Raw genomic sequence first — 7,881 nt, forward strand, 5'->3', positions numbered from 1 at the left:
AAGAAAATGAAAAGCATCCCTTTTTACTGAAACAAATTTTATTTTTCCTTTTGGATAGGCTATAATGCAGACAATTTTGTTTGTTGAAGCACATAGGAAAAAACACTGAGTGTGGAGTAGAAAGATATATGTTCTAGCTAAGGTTCTGCTGCTATTGCTATCTATATCTCCTGAACATTTGTCTTATGCCAGTAACTGTAGTAAATGCTTTCTTTCAATCCCTTCATCAGATCCTTTCAGAAACCCATTTTATAGATAATGAACCTGAAATTTCAAGAAATAGCTTTTCTGGAGTCACTTCCCTGGCAAGCAGTGCTGGAATTAGAATTCTAGTCTTTCTGCTATAGACTCTTAACATGCTACTTAGCTGTATTATCCTTTCTGGACCTCCGTATCTCATGTATAAATGAGAAGGTTGGTTTCCATCCAGGTCTGGTTTTCGTTAAGCCTCAAGATTCTCTTTTTTGAAAGAACACAAACATGGGATAAAATGTGAGTAATCTGGTTGAAACAATGGTGGGAGTCCCAATGTCTTCCCTGTCAATCACAGTTCACCCTTCTCCTGACCACCCGAGACCCCACTCTCCTAAACCCTTAAGGCTCCATGGTACACTCCTGGAAAACACTGGCCACTCCGGGCTGTCTTCAAAACATTTTCTGCTTCTACAAGTTACTATTATGTGAAAGAACACACACATTTTTTACTAGACAACAGGCTAACTTAAAGAAGAAGCAGACTGGTTGGCTACCCTGCCTCTTTCAGATTTCCTTGGTTGAGGGGATGCAGTTTTTTAATGCATTTACACACAGATGAAGAGACTAAGCCATTATTTTAAATAGCAGCTTCCTATTCCTCTTTCTTACAGCAGAAAAAAAAAAAACATTAATACCAAACCTGTATCTTAAAGGAAGCTTAAAAAGAAAATATGAATTTTTGATCATTGGTAAATAATTCGTACCTCCGAGTACTTTCATTGCTTGACTTAGTTAGGATCATGTTTGCTGTTAGCATCACTTTTCAAGAATATAAGAAATTAAACCTAAGTGAGTGGGTGAAATCTCTTAATTTATCTTGATCCTGCCATTGGCTTAGGCAATATCACATCTGTCACAGTCCTGAGTTTCAGTTCTCTGCTCGTTAGCCTCCTGGATGGAAAAACAAAGCAAAGAGCAAGCTGTGTCTAAAAACACCTGTAGAAACATGTGGTCTAAGGGGACATTCAATTCAGCAAACATGTGCTGAGCACCTACTGTGTGCTGGGAGCTGGCTGAGGACAAGAGATATAAACACGGAGTCTCTGCTCTTGGGGGTTTCTCAGTCTGTGGGGAATGCAGGCGTACCACCACAGCCAAATTAAATATAAATATATAATCAAAATGCATGCCAAAAATTATAGATGTGAAGTTGGTAGGGTGGCCAGCTCTGAATGGTTGGATCCTGTCTGGCTTTAGCACTGGACCTAAAGGACAAGTGAATGTGGGAAAGGTATCTAGGGGTTGGTGTTTCTTAGGTTTTTTGGTCCGAGCGAGTTTGGACACTGTTTTGGTTTTCACTGCAGTGCAAAGACATCTTGCTTCCAATGTGCCTCTCAAAAGCTACCAGAGGTCATTTAATACTCAAGGGAGAAGTAAACAGCAGTGACATGGGACTATCAACCAGATCAAGTTGTCTCAGAATATTTGTTTCCTCCTTTTTCCTCATCTACTAATCCAACTATTTCCATAAATATTGTCCCTTCAGATGGCTTAAATCTGCCCCCTCTTCCTGTATACCACTTCCAAGTTTATGTTCACATCCCTTTCCCATTTAAATTACTATAATGGCATCTTAGATGTTCTCATCACTTCTAGGTCTTGCGGCTCATTTCCTAATATACTCTCCCCAGGGAAGAGCCACTTAAGAGCATTTGCAAAAGTGAAAGTCTGATTATGTCATCCTCCAGATTAACTTTCAATGGCTTTTAATTGCCCTCAGGAAAAAACCCAAACCCTGGATGACACAGTTGGCCTTGTCGCTTACCCTGTCCTTAGGTGGATTTCTAAACATCACTTGCAATTCGTCTTCTTACACTAAAATTGTGCTGAACTTCTTGCAGATCTAATGATTCATGCTGTTTCTGGACTCTGTTCCTTTGAATTAAACTTTTTCCTAGAACCTTTGGTCTTCCCCTCCACTCCTTTCCTGGCTAATTTATCTCCTAGACCTCTATTTAGATGTTGTTTTTTCCTAGAGTTTTCTCCGACCCCCAAATCTAGATTCAATTCCCTTTCTATGGACTCCCACAGCCCCCTATAATGATCCCCATTGCAGCCCATTTGCTCTGCATTATATTTGTTTATTTATCTGTATTAGACAAACAATTGTGTTTTGGGAAGGAAGGAAGGAAGGAAGGAAGGAAGGAAGGAAGGAAGGAAGGGAGGGAGGAAGGGAGGGAGGAAGGGAGGAAGGGGGGAAGGGAGGAAGGGAGGAAGGGAGGAAGGGAGGAAAGGGATTAAGGCAGTGGAAATTGGACCCATCCCTACTTCTCCAGAAGGCAATCCTGGAATAATATGGCAACAGTAGACCCTGGGTGAATGCATATCTGATAAAAAACACTATTCTACAGAGAATTGTATTTCTTTGGAGCTCAGTTGACAGGTCAGCCTTCTCTACATTCAGGGTAGAGAGTGGTATGTCTATTTACGATATTAAAATTTTGCTTTAAATTTATTCTCTAGGCCTTATATTGCAACATAGTACCTTTTTTCAAGAGTAATAAAATTTACTATCACTTATAGAGGGATAATTTGATAAACATTTCTGTTTTCTGCATATTGTACAAGTTGGGGGAAAAATCTTTGTTTCTGGGGTGTGTGTTGACATTAGAGTTGATAGAGAAAATGGGGTATTTACACTCAAAAAAGAAAGAAACTTGAAACTTAGAGTAAGATCTCTCCTCATTGAAGCTCAAATCTCTAATTGAGGTAAGGGGTTTTTATCCAAAGTGATTAAATTTAGGCAGATTTTGAGAATTATTTTTCCTTTGATCTTTATTCACCAACTAGGGCTCAATTTAATAGAGTTTATGATAATCTTTAAGCAGATATTGTTTGTTAAGTATCTTTCCTTTAAAATATTTGAAGCATTGGGGCGCCTGGGTGGCTCAATATGTTAAGCATCCGACTTCAGCTCAGGTCACGATCTCGCAGTTTGTGAGTTCAAGCCCCACATCGGGCTCTGTGTTGACAGCTTAGAGCCTGGAGCTGCTTCGGATTCTGTGTCTCCCTCTCTCTCTGCCCCCCCCCCCCCACCATGCGCTCTCTCTCTAAAAAACAAATGAACATTAAAATGTTTTTTAAATATTTGAAGCATCTTCACTCTTTTTTTCACAGCATTTGCCTAAATTCTATGACTCTTTTATTGGTATCTTTTAGCAGCTAGGATTCCAGTTCCATGTTAACAAGAGATACATGCTAACTCTTGGCAGATTTTATTATGTAATTTTTCTTTAACTACTCAGTGGCTTCAGCTTGACTACAATCTCAGCAACCTCTCGCTGTCTCAATCGGCAATGCCTTTCATCAAGAATAAGGACATTAAAGGAGAAAAAAAAACATAAAATGAAACATGTGTTTTAAGAGATTTGAATAAGATATTTTGGTAAGTCAATTTCATGTCACCATCTTGAAAATTTACAGCAGTCAGCAATGTAAACATGTACTTGACAAACGCCAGCAGCTTGCAGACTGCAAAGTTCATCTACTCATTCAGCGAGGCAGATGTTTCATTTAATACTCTTCATACTATAGATTAGGATTATTTTTTTTTCATTTTCTCTTTTTTTTTCCCCCTGAAAAGAGGGGGGGGGTGGGTGGGTAGACAATTCCCTGACATGCTACTAATATCATCTCACACTGTGGGCCAGATGGCAAAAAATGCAAAGGCTGCAGCTCAGTTTATGCACTATATTGTGGGGGGAAAGGAATTTTGTTTCAGAATGAGCTTCAGCTTGATCATTTGTTACTCTAATCTAAACACGAGTCAAAGAGTAAAGTAGTACCAGGCAAACTTCAAAAAGTTTTTGAGAGTAAGTGTTGTAAAATGCAATGCATCTGGATGAAGAGCTTTAGAGCGTCCAGACCTACCACGTCTAGGAGGAACAGAGGATAAGACGCAGGTGGCTGTGTGAGTGCAGGACCTTTTTCAAAGACGTTTAGCAAAAACAAAACAAAACCCTTACATATTATACTTCTATCATCTTTTTTAAAAACCGTAAGTTTTTTTAAAAACATTTATTCATTTTTGAGAGACAGTGGGAGCAGGGGTGGGGCAGAGAGAGGGAGACACAGAATCTGAAGCAGGCTCCAGGCTCTGAGCTGTCAGCACAGAGCCCAACACAGGGCTTGAACCTAAGAACCTCGAGATCATGACCTGAGTCGGACACCCAACTGACTGAGCCACCCAGGAGCCCCTCTATTACTTTTTTGATGAAGGTTTTGGAATGTGTTTCCCTTCTGCTTTTAACGTGGTTTGCATCATTTACACTTAGGATTATGACTAGCTTTAAAGCATATCCATTTATGCATATCTCTGTGGTGAAAAACAATTATTAATTTTAGAGAATAAAAAAAGAGCTGTTAAGCTCCTAGTCATTAAGCACTGATGTTTGAGAGAACAGCTCTACTTCTCATTGTGTCTGAGGCCACAGAAGCCTAGAAGGGATAAAAGTCTTGGCAGTGTGTGCATTTCTGGCAGATGGGAAAATAAATGAGGCTAGAAAGTCATTATCCTCTATCCATGGTCTGCTATGCCCCTGAAATTCCACAGCTTTCCATCAGATTCCTAAACGGACCCATGACCCCAGTAATCTTGAGAATAAATAAGAGCCTACTTGTGCTGTTGCTCTGGGTATTAATTATTCACATCCTGTAGCTTTCCATGGGAAACATGTAGTGTTTCCATCACCTGTGGAATAAGAAAGGACGTGTCAAAGAGAACACTGTCACTTTCCTAACTGAAAGTCTGGGTTAAATAGGGGAAGAGGAGGGTGTTTCCATCCTTTAAACACAATGAGACAAATGTTTCTGCTGGGAACAAGCTTATCTACTGGGTCGTGGCTCTGAAGGTCTTTAGGCACATATGTGTCAGAGGAATATCCATCCAGAAGCCGCAGGATCACCTCCCTGATAGGGCAGGGTGACATTTTGCCTTGATAACCATAGGCCCTCAACAACCAGTGCCTTTTTCACTTGGTTTCGTGTTATTGCTCTCATCTTTTTCATAATCTGGGCAACTTTTACCACCTGCTCTCAGCCTTCCCCGACTTTCCCCATCCCAATCATAGCTACAGAAAATTTTATCTTCTGCCACTCAAAATCCCCACTTGCCTCTTCCTCTAAGGAGAGTTTTCTGTTTCTCAGACGTTTTGTAATGGTGAATCATGAGAATGGGGAGAAAGACAGAGAGAAAAAAGGGGTAAGGATTATAGATTGCTGGGTCTGGTGCAGACCTCCTTCTACTGAGGAGGACCTGGATCATTGGAAAGTGGAGAAGAGACTTTAAAGAGACTTTAAAGAATTCTGGGCGGTTAAAATTCCATACACATGAAAGGACTACGGTGAAGTAAGACAGAATTTCAGCAAGGTGCTGGGGAGAAACTGACTAGAGATTCCCTGGTGAGACTGACGAGCAGCTATAGGAGGAGATTTAGGTTGCTATGACTTTGATGTGTTAATATATAATGTTAATAATGTTAATAATATATAATGATTTTACGCAGATGTGAGTAAAAATGGGAATCATCTTTAAGAAAGTTTCTTCTGAAGGGTGCCTGGATGGCTCCGACTTTGGCTCAGGTCATGATCTTGTGGTTCGTGAGTTTGAGCCCCACACCGGGCTCTGTGCTGACAGCTCAGAGCCTGGAGCCTGCTCAGAGTCTATGTCATCCACTCTCTCTGCTCTCCGCCCCCCTTCTCTCTGTCAAAACTAAATAGACATTAAATTTTTTTAGAAAAAATAGTGTCTTCTGGTTCCTACACTCTGAATACAGCTCAACACATATACAAAGGCACATGGAATCCCATACCTAATGAGGATCCCACTTGTTCTCATTTCTTCTTTGGCTTTATTGTCAGCATTAGGCATTAGAGAGATAATGTACAGGTGTCTTAAAAACAATAAAAGCCTGGCAAAAACTCAAAGTGTTGTTATCAGTCTCCATGTGAATTTGTGAGTGAAGCATACATTCTTCTGCAATAATTGTCAACCTTAAATTCATCTCCCTTCACTGATAAGCATACATGCAAGCAATATAGCAATTTTATTAGTAGTTAAGAGAGGAAGTCCCTTTCAAGCCAGCTAGAAGATTTACAAAAATGTACACATTTCCCAATATTTCGCACATTCTGTGTGGTTACACAAGGTCAAAAGCATGAGGATTGTTTAGGGCAGCAGTTTTCAAAGGCTGGTCCATGATAAAACTTTAACTGGCTCATAGTGAAATGTAACAAATAAAGAGAAGGTAGCAGATTTATTAAAAAAAAAAAAAAAAAAAAAGCTAAGCATATTTAAAGGACCACACCACTATGGTTTTTAGATTATAATATTTGTTTCTGTGAAATGACAGTGTAGATGGTAATATTATTAGAGCAAAATATATGTTAATCACTTTCTTTTAAGTGGCTCGCATTCTCTGAAGCTCATTCTGATGTATGAACCTCAGAAAGAACCACTGATTCAGGGTTTTATGGCTACAATATCTTAAACGCACCCTATTGACACAAAGGAGCTAATTTGTGTGTTAACTTCTGACCATTAGCAAAGTTCTAGTTCAACAAATTAAACTAGCAGAGTTACACGAAGATAAGGAAAGTATTTTTAGTAGGAGAAGCATTTTCTAAGTGAAGCAACTACTGAGAGCATAGGGAATGCTGAAGAGTTTTTATGTAGTCCTTAACTAAACTGTAAGCCCACTGAAGGCATCTGATTTGATTTTGAATATCTAGAATGTAGCCCCGTGCTTGGAGAACTGCAATTGTCCAGTGAATACTTGTTTAATGAAAGAGTGAACCCTGGAAAATACTTAACCTAGTGAGTATACTGGTTGTGCATGTATAGAAAAAGATGCAACTTGTACATTTCACTAGTAAGGTACTTTTTAGTGTTAAAAATATTTAACACATAAAGGAGAAGCAGACAGTAATTTAACAAACATCCGTGTATCTACAATAAAGAATTGCAAATATTAATATCCTGTCTCATTTCCTTGAGAACCGTTTTTCTTTAAGGAATAAACACTAAAATGATGTTGAAATCCCTTTATCCTTGCCAATCGCATTATTTTCTTCTTCCTGAGAATTAGCCATTATTCTGAAATTAGGATGTATCATTCCAGATATGCATCACTCTGAGCTATTTTTAAAAATACGTATCCACAAATAATATAAAGTACGAGGTTGCATGGTTTTAAAAGTTAACTAAGGAGTATTTTTATTGTCATCCTTCTGCAATGCATTTTATACGTGTTATTTTTAAATCTATGAACGGTGACATGTGTAAATCTAGTTATTTATCCAGGATATTCAATAGTTTGTGTATCTGTAGCTATATTATTCATTGCCAGATTACTGTCCAAAATGTTTCCCAAATTTAAATTCCAAAGGATGATATGTTTGAGTTTATATTTCCCCCTCTTCATCTGCATTTATTATTGTTAAACTAAAAATTTTGCAAATCTAATAAGCGTGAAATGTTTGTTTTTTTTTCCTTTGTGGCTGAAGTTGCTCACAAGGTGGGTAGATTTTGACAGCATAGTTCAGTGCCACGCTTGCTCATTTTTCTCAATTACAAAACAGAAAGATACCCCCAAAATTATTTGTGGATCATAAAAGTGTCACATCTCT

Source organism: Neofelis nebulosa, chromosome 14 (genome assembly GCF_028018385.1).
Source record: "Neofelis nebulosa isolate mNeoNeb1 chromosome 14, mNeoNeb1.pri, whole genome shotgun sequence".
Classification (NCBI taxonomy): Eukaryota; Metazoa; Chordata; class Mammalia; order Carnivora; family Felidae; genus Neofelis; species Neofelis nebulosa.